General features: G+C 42.7%; 1 protein-coding gene across 5 annotated transcripts in view; it reads right to left on the bottom strand.

Moving 5' to 3' along the window:
- The window catches only part of RBM20 (RNA binding motif protein 20), a 196,513-nt gene that overhangs the window by 142,269 nt on the left and 30,399 nt on the right, over positions 1–23,845 (bottom strand). The window contains exon 1 of one of the 5 annotated variants that reach the window (XM_019459416.2): positions 13,907–14,734. The exons of the other annotated variants lie outside the window; for them this stretch is intronic. The gene's annotated coding sequence lies outside the window, so the exon portion shown is untranslated. Of the gene's footprint in view, positions 1–13,906; positions 14,735–23,845 lie in introns of those variants that run through there. 5 annotated transcript variants of the gene reach the window in all.

Raw genomic sequence — 23,845 nt, 5'->3', positions numbered from 1 at the left:
GCTTTGGATTCCCTCTCTCTCTCTCTCTCTCTCTCTCTCTCTCTCTCTCTCTCTGTCAAAAATAAATAAAGATTAAGAAAAAAAATTTTTAAATCCATCGAGCTGCAAACTTAAGAGTTAAACATTCTACTCCATGTAGGTTATAACTCAATTTAAAAAGTAAAACTGGAGGCACCTGGGTGACTCAGTTGGTTAAGCATCTGACTCTTGATTTCAGCTCAGATCCTGACCTGTTTGTGGGATCGAACCCCAAATCAGCTCCATGCTGACACCACGGAGCCTGCTTGGGATTCCGTCTCTCTGTCTCTCTCTCTGTGCCTCCCCCACTTGCTCACACACATACACACACCACAGTCTCTCTCTCTTTCCTTCTTTCTCAAAATAAATAAATAAAAACTTGGGTCGCCTGGGTGGCTCAGTTGGTTGAGCATCCGACTTCAGCTCAGGTCACGATCTCACGGTCCGTGAGTTCAAGCCCCACATGGGGCTCTGGGCTGATGGCTTGGAGCCTGGAGCCTGCTTCCGATTCTGTGTCTCCCTCTCTCTCTGCCCCTCCCCCATTCATGCTCTGTCTCTCTCTGTCTCAAAAATAAATAAATGTTAAAAATAAATAAATAAGTAAATAAAAACTTTAAGGAAATAATTAACTTAAGTAACTTAAAAATAAAATAAAACATAAAACTGATAAATATAGAGTCCCCAAAAGCTGAATAAAGCCCTCTCTGGAGTTTGCTTGCAGTGCTGCCCCTTCCACCAAAATTCCCTTCTGCCCCTACCTCCTTGCACCCTGCTGCCACCCTACTTGTCCTAAAAGAGGTGGCCCAAGCAGCACTTCCTCCAGGAAGCCTCTCCTACCCCACCCTGGCCCAAGTGTGAGCATGGCTGAACAGGGTGCTCCCAGACACAGCCCAGTGAGTGGCCCAGCACCCATCACGTCCTCTGGGGCTCCTGAGGTCCTGGAGACAGGAACTGCGTACTGTTCACTGTGGCCCAAGCCTAGCACAAGGTGGGCATCCGATGAGTGTCTGACACGATAACTCACCCTCCTTCTGGCAATGGGCAAAATGGAAGGATGCCTCCCACCCACCCCATCCCTACTGCCCTAGAAAAGGCGGAGTACAGAATCTGGAAACATGAGATCTGAAGAAAAGAGCCAGGAGACTAACTGTGTCCTGAATGAAAAGCTGCGGGGGCGGGGGGTGAAGAAATATGTACATGTGAGATTTAAAATACTGTACCCTTGCAACCAGCTGTGGTCACTTCCTACTGAGAGAGGAAGGGAGTCTATGTCAGATTCTTAAGTCCCTTGCCCTACTGATGCAACTCTAGACCAGTGACGTTCAGATTCTAAAGGGCATCAGAATCACCGGAGGGTTTCTTAAAACAGAGTCCTGGGTCCTCCTCAGAGATGTGTGTCTGCGGTTCTGGAACAGGGCCTGAGGATTTTCATTCCTAACTAGTCTCCAGTTGATGCTGATGCTGCTGGTCTGGGGACGTCCCCGTGAGTGGCACTGGACCAGACAAGACCACAGCTGGCAAGTGCAAATCATCACGACATCAGTGTTATTTCTCTTGCTCATTTAACACACTTCTGTTGAATTTTCTACCATGTGCGAAACCATATAAATGATACAGACATAATTAGAACCAACAGTGTGTTCTCACCTTGGTCACCAGAAAATGGATTGCTCCTCCTCAGTGCCCTTTGTCAGATATGCTATTGAAGCAGAAAATGACACCAACTTTCAGCCACTCCCCAGTGCTCAGATGGTCACAGGTTCAAACTCTTAACTCTGAGAATAAAGTTTTCAAGGTCCCCCCCAACAGGAAACCCATCTGTTTCCCCCAACGTCTCCAATTAAGTGAGTGATTTTCCTGGGCCTTCCTCCAACATATCACCTCCCTCATTTAACCAGAAGAGGAGTTGATTATAGTTTTTATTTTTGTTTGTTTATTTTATTTATTTGGAGAGAGAGCAAGTGCACGAGCATGGGAGGGGCAGAGAGGGGGGAGAGAATCCCAAGCAGGCTCTGAGCTGTCACTGCACAGCCTGACTCAGGGCTCGATCTCATGGATCGCGAGATTATGACCTGAGCCAAAATCAAGAGTCGGACGCTTAACCAACTGGGCCACCCAGGTGCCCCTGGTTACGGTTTGTAGTATTCAGGCCTGGGCAGGAAGCAGATGAATTTCCCTGGAGACCATGCCAGCAAAGGGTCTCCAGAGGAGTCAGAAGGGGGAGGCAGCCTTCCAGCAGACAGGCAAGCACAGTGCTCTGAAACAGCATCCCTGCCTTGTCCCGGCAGGAGCCGCGTTCTGACGTATTTGGTTACAAGTGAGTGCCTGGGCATTAGATCTAAATGGCCCAAGACACGGAATGTCCGGGCAGCATGCAGTTGGATTATTTGCACCCTCTGTACCTGTGGAAGCCGAGATTTAATTATTTAGTCCGTGTTAAATTTCCAATCCTGGGCTTCCAGTCGGCAGATGAATAAAGCACCTCAGTTAAACTGCAGGGGACTCTGGGTCAACACTCAGCAGGAGCAGGAAAACTTAGTGATTTCTCCGCCCTGGGAGATCATCTCACTCTGTCTAAGAATGTGTCCTAAAGAAATTCAATCACATATAAAAGTCTTAAAAACCCTTTGAAGCAACAACACCTGAAAAATTCAATTCTGTCCTCTCAATGAAAATGTAATTCAAGAGGTAAAGGCACAATCTTTGAACCATGTACATGATACTCTGCTAGTATATCTTTCCTGACACATGTCTGACTCGCTGTAGGAGACTACTGGTGAGATTTATTCCTATTCCTTGAGTAGAACGTATTTCAAAATTGTAGAAACTCTCAAGTTAGCCACCAGTCAGCTTCTCGTGGTATCCAATTAAAATGCAATACTAAGGTATAGTCTAACAGAACTAGTTTCCTTTTATGGTAAGATCCAGTGTGCTGTTGTTGAAAGGCCTATGGTTTGGAAATGACTATTTTAACCCAAAGCATCATTAGCCCCTCACTTCAAGCAGAGCTACTCACAATCCAAACCTCAACTCTTCTCTCCATCTGTCTCTCTCTGCCTTAGTAGCCTGAATGCAGTGAAATGGTTACATCCCATTCCACCATATATTTTCCCCCATGGTGAGGTGGCTCACACATAATTCTGGAGGGCTTCCAAGGCCCTGAACAAATTCACCTACTGCTTCATCAGGGTCCTCTTCCCCTTCAACGTAGCCACTCAAGCTTCCAAAATGGGGGTGAACCCAGTCCCAGCCAAGATGACCATGCCTGCAAATAGAGTCACTCCATTCACAGGAACAGAACAGTGGGAACGGCAGGCTCATTTTCGCTTTGAGGACCAATGTTGCCATTCGGTTTTGGTTTCATCCCTTGGTTCTTCCACCATATAGGAAGCTGCCTGTTTTGTGTGCTTCTATGTTAGGTATCACTGGGATATCTCTGTCTACAACAGTGTTTGGCACATGGCAGGTGCTCAGTAAATAATCACTGAACGAATGACTCTCTACCAGTAAACACCCACCATGAGGACCAGGTGGAAGCATAGAGGAAAGTCACCAAGCTCTCATGCCACACACATGGGCACTGCTCTTCTTAGTTCTATCTGACTCAGTTGCTGGAAAGAAACTTGAGACATTCAAACTGAGCCCAAATATATCATTGGTCCATTCCTTTGTACCAATTAAATGGGCTAAAAACTATGTAAAAACCAGGTCACTTGGGAGCACCTAGCTGGCTCAGCCAGTGGTTGAGTGTGACTCTTGATCTTGTTACGAGTTCAAGCCTCTCATTGGGTGTGGAGATTATTTTAAAAAATAAAATCGTTAAAAAATAAAAACAAGGGGTGCCTGGGTCACTCAGTTGGTTAAGTATCCAACTCTTGATTTTGGCTCAGGTCATGATCTCATGGTTCGTGTGAGATCAAGCCCCATGTCAGGCTCTGTTCTGACAGCATGGAGACTGCTTGGGATTCTCTCTCCTTCTCCAATCTCTCTGCCACTACCTAGTGCTCTCTCTCTCTCTCTCTCTCTCAAATTAATTAATTAAAAATAAATAACTTTTAGAAATCAAGAAACAAAAAACAAAACACAAACAGGGGCACCTGGGTGGCTCAGCTGCTTAAGCATTTGACCTTTGATTTCGGCTGAGATCATGATCTCACTGTTTGTGAGTTCGAGCCCCGTGTTGGGCTCTGCCTGCTGACAGCGCAGAATTCCTACTTGGAATTCTTGCTCTCTCTCTCTCTCTGCCCCTGACCTGCTCATGTTCTCTCTTTATCTGTCTCTCTCTCAAAATAAAAATAAGTAAACTTTAAAAAATAACACACAAAAATAAACCGAGGGCAGTTTACCAAGAGTAGGGATAATTGTCAGTTGATACTGATACTTTCCCCAAAATGCCACAGAAACCATGTAATTAAACTGTAAGTCACTAGTACGTTTTTATATAGTCTTGATAGCCTTATGTATAATTTCCCACTTTTAATGGGTTACAAGACACACAATAAAATATCTTATTATGTATTTGACAAAAATAGGACACACATCAACATTAATATAAACAAGCAAAACCTTCATGTTCTTTGGTACTTTATTTTGTAAAGAAGTAACACACCATTTACAATGAGAGTTTCACTCTAAGGCAAGAAAATTCAATAATACAGAAAGAAGTAACTAATTTACCAATATTTCAGTTTAAAAACAGTCATAATGGACAAGTGCCTAGAAACAATTTGCCAAAACTGACCCATGAAGAAACTGAAAATCTGAGAAGACCTATAACAAGTAAGGAGGTTGAATCATTAATCAAAAACCTCCCAGGGCACCTGGGTGTTTCAGTTGATTGAATGTCCAACTCTTGATTTCAGCTCAGGTCATGATCTCACAATCGTGAGATCAAGCCCCAGGTCAGGCTCAGGACACTGGGCATGGAGCCTGCTTAAGATTCTCTCTCTTTCTCTCTCTCCCTCTCTCTCTCTCTCTCTCTCTCTCTCTCTCTCTCTCTCTCCCTCTGCCCTTTTCCTGCTCACTCTCATGCCCTCTCAAAACAAAATGAAACAAACAAAATACCTCCCAACAAGGAAAATCCCAGGATCAAATGGCTTCACTGATAAATTCTACCAAACATTTGAAAAAGTAACATCAACCTTTCTCAAACTTCTCCCAAAAAATTGATGAGGGGGAATACTTCCTAACCCATTCTATGAAGCCAGCATAACCCTGATACCAAAGACAGTTAAAGACACTACAAGTAACGAAAACTAAAAACCAATATTCCTTATTAATATTGATATAAAACTCTCAATAAAATACTAGCACAGTGAATTCAGCTGCATATTAAAAGAATTATACACCATGACCAAATGGGATTTATTCCCAGAATGTAAAGATGGCTCACCATACAAACATCAATGTAATATATTAACATATTAAAGGGGAAAAAACACATGATCTTCTCAATTGATGCAGAAAAATCATAAAAAAAATTCAACATGATAAAAACACTCAATAAACTAGGAATAGAAGGGAACTTCTATTAAAGTAAAGGCATTTGTAAAAAACTCATAGCTAACATCATATTCAATCATGAAAGACTGAAAGCTTTTCCCCTAAGACGAGCATCAAGACAGATGCCTGTTTTTATCATTTCTACTGGAAATTCTAGTCTGAACAATTAGGCAAGAAAAAGAAACAAATGGTACTTGAGTTGGAAAGGAAGAAGTAAAGTTATTTCTGTGTGCAGATGAAATGGTCTAATATGTTGAAACCCCTAAAAATTCCACATCCCATGAAAACCTATTAGAGGCAGTCAACAAATCAATAAAGTTGCAGGGTACAAAATTAACATACAAAATCAGTTGCATTTCTATATACTATGCAATAAGAAAACCATAAAGGAAACCATGAAAATAATTCCATTTACAATAGCATCAAAAAGAGCAGGTGAAAGACTTGTACACTGAAAACTACAAAACACTGCCAAAAAAAATAAATAAATAAAGAACACATGAATAAATGGAAAAACATTCCATGTACATAGATTGGGAGACCTGATAATATTGTTAAGATGTCAACACTACCCAAAGTAATCTACAGATTCAATGCCATCTCTATCAAAATCTCAATGAAATTTTTGGCAGAAATAGAAAAATCTATTCTAAAATTTATATGGAATCTTAACAGACCCTGAGTCATCTTTAAAAAGAAGAATAAAGTTGGAAGACTTACACTTTCTGACTTAAAACTCACCACAAAGTTATAGTAATCAAAACAATATGGTACTGGGGTGCCTGGGTAGCTCAGTAGATTGAGTGTCTGACTTCAGCTCAGGTCATGATCTCATGGTTTGAGGGTTTGAGCCCTGCATGGGGATCTGTTCTGATGGTGTGGAGCCTGCTTGGGATTCTTTCTTTCTTCTCTCTCTCTCTCTCTCTCTCTTTCCTCTCTCTGCCCCTCCCCTACCTGTGTTTTCTCTCTCTCACTCTCTGAAAATAAATAAATAAACTTAAAAAAATTATTATACAAAAATACCAGTGTGGTTACTAGTATAAGGACAGACATATAGATCAATGAATTGAAATACATAGCCCAGGAAAAAAAACTCACATGGGGAAAAGGCCATCTTTTCAACTAACAGTGCTAGGAAAACTGTATTGCCATTGCAGAAGAATGAAGTTGGACCCTTACCTTAGACAATATATAAAAGTTAACTCAAAATGGATCAAAGAGCTAAACTACAAACCTCTTAGGAGAAAACATAGAGGAAAACTTCATGACTTTGGATTTGGCATGGACTTCTTAGATATGCCACCAAAAGCACAAGCAATGAAAGACAAACAGATAAATTGGACTTCATTAAAGTTAAGAACTTTTGCACACTGAAGGACCTGTTCAAGAGAGTGAGGAAACAGTCCACAGAATGGGCGAAAATATATACAAATCATATATCTGACAAGGGATTAATATACAGAATATATAAAGGACCCCTATAATTCAATAACAAAAAAACAAACAACCCAATTAAAAAATGGGCAAGAGACAAAAGACTTGAATAGACACCACTCCAGAGAAGATATACAAGTGGCCAATAAGCATATGAAAAGATGTTCAACATCATTAGTTATTAGAGTAATGTAAATCAAAACCATAATGATGTAACACCACTCACTAGGATGGCCATAAATAAAACAAACAAAATAACAAGTATTTCTGGGGTGCCTGGCTGACTCAGTCGGTACAGCATATGACTCTTGATCTCAGAGCTATAAGTTCAAGCCCCATGTTGGGTGTAGAGATTAATTAAAAATAAAATCTTTCAGGGGCTCCTGGGTGGCCCAGTCGGTTAAGTGTCCAACTCTTGGTTTCGGCTCAGGTCATGATCTCACAGTTCGTGCGTTAAGCCCTATATTGGGCTCTGCGCTGACAGTGCAGAGCCTGCTTGGGATTCTCCCTCTCTCTCTCTGTCTCTGCCCTCCCCTGCTTACCTCTCTCTCTCTCTCTCTTTCTCTCTCTCTCTCTCAAAATAAAAAACAAACAAATAAAATAAAATAAAATCTTTTAAAAAATTACAAGTATTTTTGAGGATGTGCTCATTGCTGGTGGGAATGTAAAATGGTGCAGCCTCTGTAGCAAACAGTTTGGCAATTCCTCAAAAAGCTAAACATAGAATTATCATATGATCCAGCAATTCCACTCCTAGGTACATACCTAACAGACCTGAAAGCAGGGGGCACCTGGGTGGCTCAGCTGGTTAAGTGTCCGACTCCTGATTTCGGTTCAGGTTATGATCTCATGGTTCATGAATACGAGCCCCACATCAGGCTCCTCACTGGCAGGGGAGAGCCTGCTTGGGATTCTCTCTCTCTCTGCCCCTCCCCCACTCATGCTTCCTGTCCCTCTCTCAAAATAAATAAATAAATAACTTAAAAAAAAAACACCAAACTTTAAAAGAACTGAAAGCAGGAACCCAAACAGATGCTTTTGTACCAATGGTCATGGCAGCATATTCACAATAGCTAATAGGAATAAACAATCCATGTGTCCACCAATGGATGACTGGATAAACAAAATCTGTGCAATGCAATATCACTCACCCATAAAATGGAATAAACTCTGAAAGATACTACCATATGCATGACTCTTGAAAACATTATGCTAAGTGAAATAAGCCAGACAACAAAAGTTCAAATATTTTATGATTCCATTTATATGAGATACCTAAAATAAGTAAACTCATACAGACAGCAAGTAGACTAGAGGCTACCAGGGCCTCCTGGGGAAAGGAGGAATTGGAAGTTACTGTTCAGTGGGTAAGAGTTTCTGCTTGTGAGGATGAAAAAGTTCAGGAAACAGTGTGGATACCTACACAACACTGTAAATGTGTTTCATGCCACCGAAACATATGCTTAAAAATGGTTATATTATATGGATTTTGCCACAAAAAAAATGGCCATAGCTGTTCATTTGAAATCACTCATTTTCAGGGATTGAAAGTAACTGATGCCATTCAATTTACTCATCTGAAGGTCCTACTTAAGTATTTTTTGATACCCATCATTTGGAAGCACTTAAAATGACAAAATCTCTTTTATGAGTAACAATGACTTGATAGTCAGATGAAAAATCCATTCTAAATATTTGCAACCTACTGCTGGTGGGAATGCAAACTGGTGCAGCCACTGAGGAAAACAGTATGGAGGGTCCTCAAAGAATTAAAAATCGAACTACCCTATGACCCAGCAATTGCACTACTAGGTACTGATCCAAAGGATACAGGGGTGCTGTTTTGAAGGGGCACATGCACCCCAATGTTTATAGCAGCACTATCGACAATAGCCAAAGTATGGAAAGAGCCCAATTGTCCATCGATGGATGAATGGATAAAGAAGATGTGGTATATATATACAATGGAGTATTACTCGGCAATCAAAAAGAATGAAATCTTGCCATTTGCAACCATGTGGTTGGAACTAGAGGGTATTATGCTAAGCAAAATTAGTCAGAGAAAGACAAATATCATATGACTTCACTCATATGAGGACTTTAAGATACAAAATAGATGAACTTAAGGGAAACAAAAATAATACAAAAACAGAGAGGGGGACAAAATGTAAGAGACTCTTAAGTATAGAAAACAGAGGGTTACTCCAGGGGTTGTGGGAGGGGGGATGAGCTAAACAGGCAAGGGGCATTAAGGAATCTACTGAAATCATTGTTGCACCATATGCTAACTAACTTGGATGTAAATTTAAAAATAACTAATTAAAATAATTAAAATAAATAAAAATTAAAATAAATAAATTAAATATTTGCAACCTTGGGGCACCTAGGTGGCTCAGTCAGTTAAGCTTCTGACTCTTGATTTCAGCTCGGGTCATGATCTCACGGTTCGTGAGTTTGAGTCCCACATCTGGCTCTGCACTGGCAGCATGGAGCCTGCTTGGGATCTTCTCTCCCCTTCTCTCTCTGCCTCTCCCCTGCTCGTGCATGCACACGCTCTCTCAAAATAAACATTAAAAAATTTTAAATATTTGCCATCTCAAACATCCCCCTCCCTTTGATTATGTCACAGCTTCTTGATGATACCAAGAATACCAAGAAATAAAAACGCTGCCACTTTATACTTGTAATGGGTTTATACACTATGTCTGTTGTCACAAATTCACATCCTAAGGCTCATGGTTGGCTCAGTCAGTAGAGCGCGCGACTCCTGATCTCAGGGTCGTGAGTTTGAGCCCCACACTGGGTGTAGACTTTACTTAAAGAACAACAACAAATTCACAAAATGCCATTACTATCCGGCCAGACCCCACAGTGAAGACCTGGAAGTAACAGAAGCCAGGCTCTCAGTGGAATTTTACTGCAAACAAACTCCTCAGATTTTTGAAGACCCACTCACAACACAGAACACCATGAATCTCCAACAAACTTAATCTATGTAACAAACTTAATATATGTAAAATAGTTGCACATGACTTCAATGCAAAACACAGATTAAGCAATTAGCCCACCCAAACCAAGTAGTTGCTCTGAAGCCCCCGCCTACCGTGCTGAGAGGGAAGGCTGGTCCAGTAAGACCAGGGCTCAAGATTTCCAAAAGAAGCTTATCTTCTGGATTTCTTCCTCTTCCTGAGTCCTTCGTCTGCTTTATTTTTCTTCAACCACTTCTTAGCTGACATTGTTTTATCTGTGCACACGGTTTTTTGCCCCATCTGTCTCCGGGAAGCTAAGCTCCCTGAGGACAGGTTTGCTTCTCTTGCTCACCCCTGCCCCTCCCGGCCCGGAGTGGAGCCTGTCGCATGGGAGACCTCAGTCCACATGCACTGAACCAAGAGAGTGCAAGAGTTGGGCTGGATGACAGATCCTCCTGGTGATGGGGATGTTCTGTCCCTTGACTGTTATCAAGGTCAATGTCCTGGATGTGACACTGGACTACAGTTTTCAAGATGTCGCTATATATAGGGAGGAAATGGGTGAAGGTACATAGGACCTCTATTACTTCCTACTACTTACTGCATGTGAATCGACAATGATTTCAGTAAAAAGTTTAATTTTAAAAAACTTACAAAATTTAAGCAAGCAAGCAAACAAATGCCTAAAAGATATTCTACAAAATACCTGTCCCGTATTCTTCAAAGCTGACATGGTTATGAAAAATAAGAAAAGACTGAGAAACTGTCACAGAATGGATGAGACTAAGGAAACAGGACAATTAAGTGCCACATGGGATCCCAGAACAGAGAAAGGACATTAGTGGGAAAACTGGGGAAATCTGAAAAATGTCTACAATTTAGCCAGTAGTATTATACCAATGTTAATGTCTTAGTTTTTTTTTTTGGTTTTTTTTTTTACATTTTTTATTTATTTTTGAGACAGAGAGAGACAGAGCATGAACGGGGGAGGGTCAGAGAGAGGGAGACACAGAATCTGAAACAGGCTCCAGGCTCTGAGCCGTCAGCACAGAGCCCGACGCGGGGCTCGAACTCACGGACCATGAGATCATGACCTGAGCCGAAGTCGGCCGCTTAACCGACTGAGCCACCCAGGCGCCCCTAATGTCTTAGTTTTGACAAATGTTTGGATATAACCTGTCAACATTAGGGGAAGCTAGATATAGACTTAATGAGAACTCTCTATAGTTTCTTTGCGACTTTTTATTAAACCTAAAATTATCCCAAGGTAAGAGTTTATTTTTAAGAAATGTAGGGTTGGAAGAGAAATGTCTAATAATGTATTAGGTAGTTAACTAGAACTCCATTTGCTTCACTTCTCAGATAAAAATCATGTAAATCTAAGCAACAAAAAAGAGTATCCACTCAAACGATTATGCTGTGGCTTGAATCCACAGTCCTTCATCCAAAATCCTTGGGGCCAGATTTGCTTTGGACTTTAGAATCTATTCTATTTCAAAGAAGAAACACGATACATGTGTTATACTTTAAAACCCCTGTGGGGTCCAGGCTGTGCCTTATTATCACACACATGAACACGTCTCAACAAGATGCCTGACTGTCACACGATGTAGGATAAGTAAACACTACAAACAGCCACCCACCCTTCTAGGTAAAATTTTGTTACCAAAGTTTTGCAAAAAACTTTCAATTTTCTGAGATATTTGGATTTTAAAATAGCAGCTTGCTGACTGTGCACTGGATTAGAAGGATCCCCAATGAATAAAGCTTTTGATTTTTACTGTTAGACTTCCAGATTTCTAAAAACTAGCACCTCCATTCCTCACCACCTCACCACTTCTCTCTCTCTCTCTCTCTCTCTCTCTCTCTCTCTCTCTCTCTCTCTCCCCGTCTCCCTCTCTGTCTCTATTTAGGAGTAGCACTCAAGAACCAGAGACAACACAGAGGGGTCCTTCTAGAATATTGATAACATTTTATTTCTTAATTCAGGGCTGGTCAGAAGGGTAAAAATTCAATGAGCCCTGCACACAATTTGGCCACTTTTCTGTATGTACGTTAATTGTTGATGGAACATTTTTTTTTCAAAAGCAGCCATCACACAATTAGATTTAAGTCATGCAATGTTAGCACTGCAAAAAAATCTCTCTCCTCCCTGGAGAGATACAGTCTCATTCCTTGCCCTGCACATCTCCAGAGTGGTGAAGTGATCTGCCCAAGGTCACACAGCAATGCGGGGGCAGAGATGACTCTCAGCTCAACTCCTAGTGCAGGGATCTTTCTGTTATGCAAAAACATCAGATTGCTGTTTCAAACATTTGTTCTGCAATATGTGTTACTAATTAACTGGGAAAACTTGTAATGCCATCACATCGGAGTTAATACCACAACATTTTTTTGCTCATTTAGATTTATTTTTTCCCATGAAATTACTGAACTGATGTCTGGATCAGATGTCTCCCTTTAATTTGGTGTAACTATGCTCCTCTCTAATAATGCGTAAAACCATCAATGACCATAAATACTACTTAAGTGTTTTGTCATATCATCCAACTTAATCATTCAACTATAAATATATCATGGATGATTTAAATCACATTGATTGGGCTCATCACTAAAAAAGTGTTAACCTTGTGGTTACTTATGACATTTTAAGTGTGGAAAAGGAAATATTATTTGGATGCCTTTAATTTATGTATTTTTAGTACCTTACTTGTTTCAGTCCATATGACTCACTCAGCTTTACCTTTTGTTAAATTCACAGTCTTTCTTTTGATAGTTTACAATCTTGCTGTAGGCAGCTGAACTGGGTCAGTACTAGAAAAAGCAAGGAGTTTATACTCAGGATACAATGTAATGCTTTCTTCCACTGGAAAAATAAATGATCTAGAAAAATGCATACAAGCAGAAAATTCCAAATGTCAGGCATCTGTAAAAACCTAGTTCTCTCGGACCAAATTGTAATTTTCATAAAATAAAACCACAGTCAAATCACAGACTCTCAGCTGGGCTTCAGATTATGAACTCCCAACACTCTATGATAAGAGTGTGTGTGTGTGTGTGTGTGTGTGTGTGTGTGTGTGTGTGCAGGAGACCCATACTTTCATTGGAATCTCAAAGGAAGCCATGACCTTCAATAAAGGAGGGGTGAGGGAAAGAATTACTAGCTATTATAAATAGAGGAATATGAGGATGTGAGGTCTGTATGTGAGACCCCCAGTTTCTAGTACAGGTTTTACAAAACATCTAAAGAGCCCCAACAACATAGTATAGCACTGTAGCGTGGACCCTCAGAACAGTCCTGTGAGGCAGGCAGGTAGACCTGACTCCATTCTGCAGATGAGGAAAGTAAAGAAGTTGGACAACGCGTGCACGTTTACGTTACGTACAGCTGAGCACTGGAGACCTCTGCCATCACATCAGCCAGCACCCCTGTGTTTTAAAACAACCTCTCACATTATGTATTATACACAGAAATGCAATTTTGGGCGCCAGAGTTTTAATCTGTTTTATGCCGTGTGCAAAAAATAAATAAGCAGTCCTGCCCTTCTCGTTAAGTCCATCCCACCTCCATACCTCCCCCCACCCAAGGCTACCTCAAATGCTACCTTTATTTTCCATTTTCCTTCCGGCCATTCCTTTCCAGGCACTGAACTCACCAATGGTAGAGATGGCTTGCCCTCTCTGCCTGCCAAACCTGAAATTGGCATCTCTTCCCGCCCACCCTCCCAGACTGTCTCCTCTTCACGTCTCACTAGGGACTACTAGGGACTTGCTAACTAAAATAGCCAAGAAAAAAATACATTCCATCACCTCTTCCTATCTAGGTGTTTAAATGCCAGAGCTATCTTCCAGCTACCCTGTGACCGTTCTGAACACAGAGGCAGCTGTCAACAGAAGAACAGAAAACAAGAAAGTCCCTGCAAGTCTGACCTGACAGAAGACAGGTTTGTCACCAGTCTCCAAGTCGAAAATAGATCACCCACCTCTCCGAAGGGCACAGGGCACTTTTCCACTCTTATCTCAGAAGCTTCCAGCAGTTGTATGAAATGCACGGAACACTTGATGGAATGAAATGTGCAATCAGCAATTGGCTTTCGAAATAACTTCTTTTTGACAGGCCCACCAAGGACAAGATGACAATGGATTCGTGAGGTCCCGTGTGAAAAGTGCTGAGCTCCCACTGTGATCACAAGCCCCAGAAAGGCCAGCAAGGGCCCACACGACGTCTTTTCCCAAGCCAACAGCTGTCCCAATCACCTCCTTTCATAAATGGCCATACATTTTACAAAAGAAGTCGCCACTTCCTTTCAGGCTCTGAGACGCAGATCCAGGAACCTGTACCAGAGCTTCTGTCAATCCAGTCCCTTCTCGAGATGCTGGGATCCACCACAATCATCCATCTACCACCAGCAGCTCTCTTTACTTGTCTCCTTCACATTACTTGCTGGGAGTGATTGTTTTGAAGGCCCTAAGCTCCAAGAGATCCCCATCTGACTCAAACATGTGACTTTATTAAGCTGCTTCACAGCCAGTGAAATAAACACTTAGTGACAAAGGCTGTGATTCCCTTTTGTAAATTACACAAAAAGTATTAGTATTTCGGCTTTCCATGCAATTCTACAACTGGGCAAGATGAACAAATTATGCAGAAATAGAATGCTAAAGTTTTGGATGCATCGTCTCAGCTGCTGGTAGGAACCTGCACGAACTTCCACAGGACTCTAACACTCACATTTCTACCCTAAAGAAGGCAGAAATTAAGCTGCAGTTTATGAGGTTCTGTTTCTGTGAATTCTGTACCAGGACAAGATCAGAAGTTCCCAATTTCTTTTTTTTTTCCCTTTTGGATTCTAATAATGTCTTAGGCAAATGACAATTCTTTTCTTTCTGTTTTTCCCTTCATTGACACTGTAAGAGAAATCTTTCTATGAATTTCTTTAAAAGCTGACTGAGTCTACTCACTTTCTCCAAAAATTAATTATTAAAAAATCTTTCAGAGTATGGAATACAACCCTGTTGTTGGTCACAGAATGTGCCTTGATCTTCCTCTCTTTCTTCTATCATCATTGACCAAAGAGCCCTAAGAAAAGGACATTTTCTAAAAGCTTCAAAAGGGCTAACAAAAACAGAAGGGCTATACTCACCGGCTGTTCACCTCATCTCCCATGTGGTTACCAAACAAAAAATTTTAATTATGGGGAATAATAGAAGTTTCTTCTATTTTAGAAAGCTAACTCAACATATTCATTGTGTGTTTCAGAGCAGATCAGATGGCTTATATTTTGGAAATTTGTTTGGTTTTCTTTTTATTTTTTATTATTTTTTAATTATTTTTTAATTTTTTTAACGTTTATTTATTTTTGAGACAGAGAGAGACAGAGCATGAATGGGGGAGGGTCAGAGAGAGGGAGACACAGATTCTGAAACAGGCTCCAGGCTCTGTCAGCACAGAGCCTGACGCGGGGCTCGAACTCACAGACCGTGAGATCATGACCTGAGCCGAAGTCGGCCGCTCAACCGACTGAGCCACCCAAGCGCCCCAATTTTTTAAATTTTTTAATGCTTATTCAATTTTGAGAGAGAGAGAGAGAGAGGGCAAGCAGGGTAGGCACAGAGACAGAGACAGAAAGGGAGACACAGAATCCGAAGCAGGCTCCAGGCTCCGAGCTGACAGCACAGAGCCCGAGGTGGGGCTGTAAAACACAAACTGCAAGATCATGACCTGAGCCGAAGTCGGACACCAACCGACTGAGCCACCCAGGCGCCCCAATTTTCTTTTTTTTAGGTTTATTTCCTTATTTTGAGAGAGAGAGAGAGAGAGCACGGAAGCAGGGGAAGGACAGAGAGAGGGAGAGAGAAAGAATCCCAAGCAGGCTCAGCACTGTCAGCGCAGAGCCCAATGCAAGGCTCAAACTCACGAATCATGAAATCACAGCCTGAGCTGAAATGGAGAGCTGGATGCTTAACTGCCTGAGCCACCCAGGCACCCCCTGTTTGGTTTTCTAATTGAGCCACTTAAACTAACATTTTACTTTAATCTAGACAAATGAGTACAAAAGCAATGAAATTCTACGTACTTCAAACTCTGTGCCTAAACAAGGTTTTCACTTTTAATAAAGTTTCCCAACAAACAGAAGAAAAAGAAAGCTTTTAAAGAATAAGAAGGACGGGAGAACTCACAACTTGGACCACACTCCTAATTCAAAGCTAACCTAGAATGTACCAGAAAATACTACAAACTCCTCCTCCACCCAGGAAGATTAATGGAAACCAATTACCAGCTCCCAACTGGCTCCTGTCGCCCTAAGGCTGACCTCCCACTCAACTCACCAGCTGTGTGGTAGACTGAGAGTGTAAACTTGGCCAGTGCTTTGGCTGAAAAATAAAACTGCCTTGTGCCATTAACAAGTTAATGAAACGCAGACCTATTGGGTCTGAGGCCACCGGACGCCTGCAGAGTTGTAATCAGAATAAAGCCAACTATGAAATCAAGAGGGTGGTCAAGAATTGGATGAGACCAAAGAAATCCAAAAGAGGTGATTTTTGGCAGCCACTTCAAAAACTGTGCTCGGCATAATAATAAAAAAAAAAAGACAAGGAAAGAAATATCCATGAGTCCGTCCTGAAATAAATAACTGATGAAGAAATTAACGGGGGAGAAGAAACAGGTCTTCCTTATAGAAGAATTCCAATTAATAAATGCAGAAGGAATGAATGAAACAGAAATTCACCCTTAGAAGATTACAGTAATAGGGGCGCCTGGGTGGCTCAGTCAGTTGAGCGTCCGACTTCGGCCCAGGTCACGATCCCACAGTTCGTGGGTTCGAGCCCCACGTCGGGCTCTGTGCTGACGGATCAGAGCCTGGAACCTGCTTCAGATTCTGTGTGTCCCTCTCTCTCTCTCTGTCCCTCCCCCGACTCTGTCTGTCTCCCAAAAATAAATAACCATTAAAAAAAATTTTTTTAAAGAAGATTACAGTCATAACTGTTGCAGCAAGCTCTGCGGATGGATGCTAAAATTAGCAAGTGAGAGTTTGAGGAGAAATAGGGTATTTGCATCATCTTACAGTATCTCCCTTGAGATATTCTTAATTACACAGGAAGGAAAAAAGCACCTTCTCGCTTTATAGTTAACACCACTTCAACCAAGTGATTAAGTGATGCACATCCCCCCTCTGTGGGATTCTTAGTTAAAAATGCAAAACCTCAACCTGATCGAGAGAACACATCAGACAAACTCAAATCGAGGGTCTTTTTCACACGAGGGATGGCCCACTGCAGTCTGACGGCCAAATCTGGACCTCTGCTTATTTTCATAAATGAAATTATACCGGAACACAGCCATGCTCGTTCACTGACGTACTGTCTAAGGCTGCTTTTGTGCTACAGTAGCAAAGCTGAGGGGCTCCAACAGAGACCATGTGGCCTACAAAGCTGAAAACACTTACTATCTGGCCCTGGACAGAAAACGTTGGCTGATCCTTGTTTTCAAAAATAACCGGCCAGGACTCTTCAAAGTGTTGAGCTCATGAAAGACAAGAGAGACTGAGAAATTATCACACGTTGGAGGAGAGGATGGAGACATGAAAACCAAATGCCAGGTGGGATCCTGGATTGCATCATGGAAGAGAAAAAGCCACTAGTGGAGGGACACCTGAGTGGCTCAGTCGGTTAAGTGTCCGAGTCTTGATTTCGGCCCAGGCCGTGATCTCACAGTTTGGGAGATCAAGCCCCACATCAGGCTCTGTGCTGACAGTGCAGAGCCTACTTGGAATTCTCTTTCTCCCTCTCTCTCTCTGCCCCTTCCCCACTTGTGCTCTCTCTCTCTCAAAATAAATAAACTTAAAAAAAAAAAAAAGAATACTAGTGGAAAAATTGCTAAATTCAGGGAGCGGGGCAGAGTCTATAATTTGGTTACTAGTATTATACCAATATTCCTTTCTTGGTTTTGATAAATGTACCGTGGTTATGTAAGATGTGAACACAAGAGCAAGCTGGGCGAAAAGTATACAGGAACTCTACTATTTTTGCAGATTTTTTGTAAATCAATTTATTTCACAATAAAAAGTTAAGAAAAGCATCGTGATGAACTCCTGAGCCTGCTCTGAGGCTGAGAGAGCAGCAGCGGCCCTCTCCAGGAGGTTTGTCTTTATCCGGCTTAAAGGCAACTGTGAAAATAATTTCAGTGTCACTGACACTTCGTGCAGGTGATCTGAAGGCAGACAGGATTAACTGAGAGCATTCCTTGTTTTAACCAGCGCTGTCTTTAAAAATATAGTATAGCCTGGGGATCCCGGTCCTTCAATATAAAGCACTAAATAAAAGGATGAACGCAGACATCGAAATCTCTCCATGTGGCCTCCGAAGCCTAACCCGACCCTAAGAAATAGGCGGACGGAAGATTTTCTTGCCCGTCTCAGCCGGGGGTGGGTTGGCGCAGACCTTCGCAGAGGAGGCTGGGCTGACAGCAAAGGGAGGTCGTGTGTCCCTGGGGTGCAGGGTCAGTTCTATCACCGGCTCCTCGAGCGGTCCTGATGAGGGAGTGGAATGCCTTCAGCAGAGGCATCCTTTCTTCATCCACTCCAGGGCTCCCCATACATGGTCAGCGAGGAATGTGACAGGGGGCACCCTGCTTCTCTCCCATCAAGTAACTGCCCTCAGACAGAAACATGAGACACACGGTCAGGATTGATCGCGAATTTTAACAAATCACGTCTACAATTACGCCAGAATTCAGAGAGAGAACCAGAGACACAGGCTGCAAGAGAGAAGTCGAAAGAAAAGAGAAGCAAAGGGGAACAGAAGCGAGTGGGGAGTACATAGGAGGAGCGGGGGGAAATGGCGTGGGTGCGGCAGCTGGGCAAAGTGACCCTCAAGAGCCACCTGTCTCCCCCTGGCCTTACTGATGGGCCCCAGTCTAAGTGGACCAGGCTGGGGCGAAGAGGAAGGATCCCCTCCACCACCACCAAGTAGAGCCATGGAAGAAGGTCAGATGGGCCTCCCCCAAGCGCCCACAGCTCCGGCCCCCAGGTGAGCTGTCACTGTGACAGCCACCGTGCGACACAGCACCGGAGCCCAGGCTGGTTAACCGTGTGTGTCAGTCCTGCCGCTGGCCAAACACTCTTGGCAGATGCTGGCTCACAGCTGAACACACGACCCGATGAGGCCAAGGCCATCTATCATACCCGGCTGGGTGAGTAGTAAAACGGATGGAGCTTGGAAAACGGAGGCTCCTACCACCCTTTTAGCTGACAGGGCTCCTCCTCCCCCCTTTGAGGGAAATGAACCCCTGAGGTGGGAAAAACTGGGCAGTGGCTGGTGCCCTGTGGAGAAGGAAGAGGAGGCATTTTATGAATGGGCCATTTGGACAGGAAAGCAGCCCTTCGGGCCTTCCCCGGGCTGTGCCATCCCCCCCCCACCCCCCAGAAATTCTTTCAGGCGCATCTGCTCGGAAGGAGGCAACACACCCAAGGAGCAAACCTACCACCCACTCCCCAGCTTCCGCCCCCACCAAGAACATTCCAGCAGTTTTGCCAAACAAACTAATTGCTCTCCCCCAGGCCGGCCTGCGTGACAACAGGTGCCCAGCTCGAGCACCACCACTCACAGTTTCTGGACTTTATTGTTTTTAATCAGCTTATATAATTGTTTTTAGGACCAGTGCTGTCTTATTGTGCCCTTCTCTGGCAATTTCAAACAAGGAAGCTGAAGGGGGGCAGGGTCAGTCTGGAGACGAAATTGAGATGGAGGTGCCCTCCGACTGCCTCTGGCATGAGATGCCATGAGCTGTGAATGACAGTCACCAAATGAACCAACTGCGGGCCGGGCCTGTCCGCCTGGATGGGAAGTGCGTCTGCATGGGCCTCGGTCTGTCAGGGCTGGAGGAAGACAGGCCTGCCTTCCAGGCTCAGCCAAACCCCTCCCTCAGAGAACAGCCAAGCTGCAGACAGACAGACCTCCAGCCTTCCACCGCCTCACCCTCACCCTAGTTACATTTCACTTTCAAAATGACCCTGTGAAACAGACACCACAGGTAGGATCCCAAGACACAGGGCTTACATGCCATGCCCAACTGAAGGACCACAACAGCAGAAGCCATAATAATGATGAACAAGAAAAATGAAGTGACAGGGTACCTGGGTGACTCAGTCAGTTGAGCGTCTGACTTTGCCTCAGGTCATGATCTCGTGGTTCGTGAGTTCAAGCCCCGCATAGGGCTCTCTGCTGTCAGCGTGGAGCCTGCTTGAGATCCTCTGCCCCGCCCCCCACCCCGCCCTGCCCCACTCGTGCTTGCTATCTTTCAAAAATAAGCAAACATTTAAAAAAAGAATATCTCAAGGGAAATACTGTAAGATCAGGGCGCATGGGTGGCTCAGTCAGTTAAGTGGCCGACTCTTGATTTTGGCTCAGGTCATGATCTCATGGGTTCATGGATTCAAGTCCCACAATGGGCTCTGCGCTGACAATGCTGAGCCTGTTTGGGATTCTCTCTCTCTCTCCCTCTCTCTCCACCCTTTCCATGCTCTCTATCTCTCTCAAAATAAAAAAAAAAAAAAACTTTAAAAGAAAAAAAAAAAGAAAAATGAAGTGACCATGAACATTTATCGAGCACTTACTATGTACCAGGCACCATGCTAACCACTTTATACACCCTTCATTCATCCTTGCTCCAACTCTAGGAGAAAGAGAAGAGTATAGATGAGAAAAAGTGAGGCTCCATTTTATAGATGCAAAAACTGAGGCTCAAGAAGGCCAAGTTTCCTGCCCAAGCGTACATGGCTACTTAGTGGAATGTTCTTGATTTAAACCCAGAATCTGCATGCTTACCCACTCTGGAGCCTCCCTGTCTCTGAACAAGGGTTGCAATGGAGCATGAACTCACCCACACTCTGGGCCTGAATGAGTATAAAGCACATCATTCCAGGAGTCCACTATGGTCTTGTGGAGCCTGGAACTTTCAGACTTTAAACCTAGTGCCCCTACTGCATCAAACCATAAAAATGTCATGTAGACGTCATGTCTTGACTGAGTATAAAGTGATTCTACCCGGACATTCTTCTACTGCCCGCTTCTTCCAAAATAAAACTTGATCCTAGAAAGACTCCTTGAGGTCATCAAGCTCAACATCTTCATATGCCACCTCTCCTGGCCTCAGGGAAGCCAAGCTCAATGACCAGAGGAGCTGGCAGCAGAACTCAGATCACTCTGGCCATGCACACCCAAGGATGCTTCCCAGAACCAAACTGCATCTGGTCAGAAATGAACAACAAGGGACAAGTCACTCAATCAGATGTTTTCCATGATGGCCCTGACCCAGGGGGTCCATTCCTCAGTGACACTGCGGTAGGGATGAGGCTGCTTCAACTAAAACAGAGCAAATTACAAGATTCGCTGTTCATGGTCTCTGCATGGCCATGGGCTCAAATGTGTCTTGAAACAGAATTCAATTTAGGGACACCCTCATGGCCAATTAATGGCAACATGATGTATTTAAATGCATTGACACCTGCATATTTTTTGCATGATCACTTAAAAAATTTTTTTTGATGTTTATTTATTTTTGAGAGAGAGACAAAGCACGAGCAGGGGAAGGGCAGAGAGAGAGAATCTGAAGACAGAACCTGAAGCAGGCTCCAGGCCCTGAGCTGTCAGCACAGAGCTCGACGTGGGGCTTGAACTCAAGAACTGTGAGATCATTACCTGAGCTGAAATCCAGAGTTGGACAATTAACCGACTGAGCCATCCAGGCACCCCAGGAATGTTTTGTATGAATAAACTTTTCATTATTCCCAGAGTTCTATTCCCCCACCTTGGTTTAGAGAAATCCTTTCATTCCTTCATATTATTTACGTCAATTTATGCTTTCATAGTTCTCTGTATTTTTTTGATTTATGTGTGATTTCTTCACTAGCCTATAGGCTCCACTCATGATGACCACATCCATTTCTGTTCATCTCTCAGCACCTATGACAGCTCCTAGAACATGGTAGGTTTTCAATAAATACTTCTCCTAGTTGAATGAACTAGGAATGAAGTGTCCCATGGGTTAGAATGGGAGGCAGTGAGCTCTGGAGGATGTGAAAACCCTTAACTTCAAGAAAAACAATTTGGAAAGCCATTATTTTACCAGCCAGGTCGACCTCATTACCTTTGGATAGACATCCATTACATGAAGATCAGAAACATAAAACACAGGTCCATTAAAATCACCAATCCTCTGTTGTAAAAATCACCTATGAGAAAATTTATAAGGGGCACCTGGTTGGCTCAGTAGGAAGAGCATGTGTCGCTTGATCTCAGCATTGTGAGTTCCAGCCCACGCTGGGAGTAGAAATTACTTAAAAAAAAAAAAAAACAAACAGACAAACAAACAAACAAGAAAGAAGGGAAGGAAGGGAGGGAGGGAGAAAGGAGAATGAAAATTTATAAAATGAAATAATAGGCAACACTCCAGCTTTTCCAAAATACCACTTAGCACCAAATAGGTCTGCAAGCAGCAATCTGATTCCAGCCTTATTTGAAAACTTAAAAATTCTACAGCAACTCTGGGATTTTGATAAAATTTTTCACATTTTCAGACACACTACATATTTTTTCAACTTTTATTCTTCCTTATAGCTTCTTGCATTTCCAAATGTCAAAACCAATATTGGATTGAGAGCAACAAAGAACATTCAGTGGTTCCAAGGAAGACAACCTGAATTATACTGAGGACACAGACACAAGAACAAATAGGTTTATCACAAACAAGGAAACTGAAAATCGGAAAAGAAATTGCTCTTCTTTGTAGACATTTGTACCATGACTTTTGAAATTCTGGGAGGAAGCAATGTTAAGAGAAACTACAACCACAGAATGCCACACAGAGGAAGAACTACCAGGTGGACCGTCTGGAATGTGCAAGGACTCCAACGTGAGAAGCACTAAGTGCTTTTTCTCCATAAACTCTGACAGTGATATTTCTAATTAGCATTTCATCTTAGGGAACAGTTTTTATTCCGCTGTTTTGTTCTTCTTTTCTTCCTCTGAAATGTGTTGTTTAAATGTCTCTGTCTCAGTTATAATTATTCCATGCCTTGTTTTACTTTATACACGATTATTAAGTACTCTACTTTCAAATATCTATTTTTCTCTCTGAGAGGCACGGCAATTATCTGTGGTCGGCACCATTAGGAAGAGGGAGGACACTGATTTCAGCAGATCCTGATTTTAGCCCCTGGAATGCACAATTGGCACCTGATCCTGTGCTTAATTTCAGTACAATGGCAATGTCCTGGTTTTACCCTCCAAGTTTCGGAGGACAAAGAAAAATGCAGTCAGTTCTTGGAGCCGTGTAGAACCACATCTGGAATTTATAGTCCATTCCTGGAATGATCCAGAAGGAATTCCACATCTGGTATCTGTGCTGGCTAATTATTATTGCAAGTGACACCAAATACATTCTACCTGAATCATCTCTTACCCTCATTCCTTTTTCTACTCAGCGACCAATTTCAGCCCAATTTTTATTTGAGAAATAGGAGTCCATGGCAACTATCCTTTCCTGCCAGCTTACTCCCTGCTAGGCGTTCCACTAGGTGATTTATGTATGCTATCTCATTTAATCCTCCCAACAATCCTGAAGTATTATTATCCCTCCTTCATAAATGATGAAATCGAGCCTGGGTGGCTCAGTCAGTTGAGTGTCAGACTTTAGCTCAGGTCATGATCTTGTAGTTCGTGAGTTTGAGCCCCACGTTGGGCTCTGTGCTGATGGCTCAGAGCCTGGAACCTGCTTCGGATTCTGTGCTTCCCTCTCTCTCTCTCAAAAATAAATAAAAAGCCTTAAAATTTTTTTAATAAGTAAATAAATAAATATAAATAAAAAATAAATAAGTGATGAAATCAAGGTTCACAGAAATAACTTCCAAGATCATAGCTAA

Source organism: Panthera pardus, unplaced genomic scaffold (assembly GCF_024362965.1).
Source record: "Panthera pardus isolate Hobbes unplaced genomic scaffold, ASM2436296v1 HiC_scaffold_22, whole genome shotgun sequence".
NCBI lineage: Eukaryota > Metazoa > Chordata > Mammalia > Carnivora > Felidae > Panthera > Panthera pardus.
The sequence above is the reverse complement of the archived record's forward strand: the minus strand, read 5'-3'. Positions and strand labels throughout refer to the sequence as shown.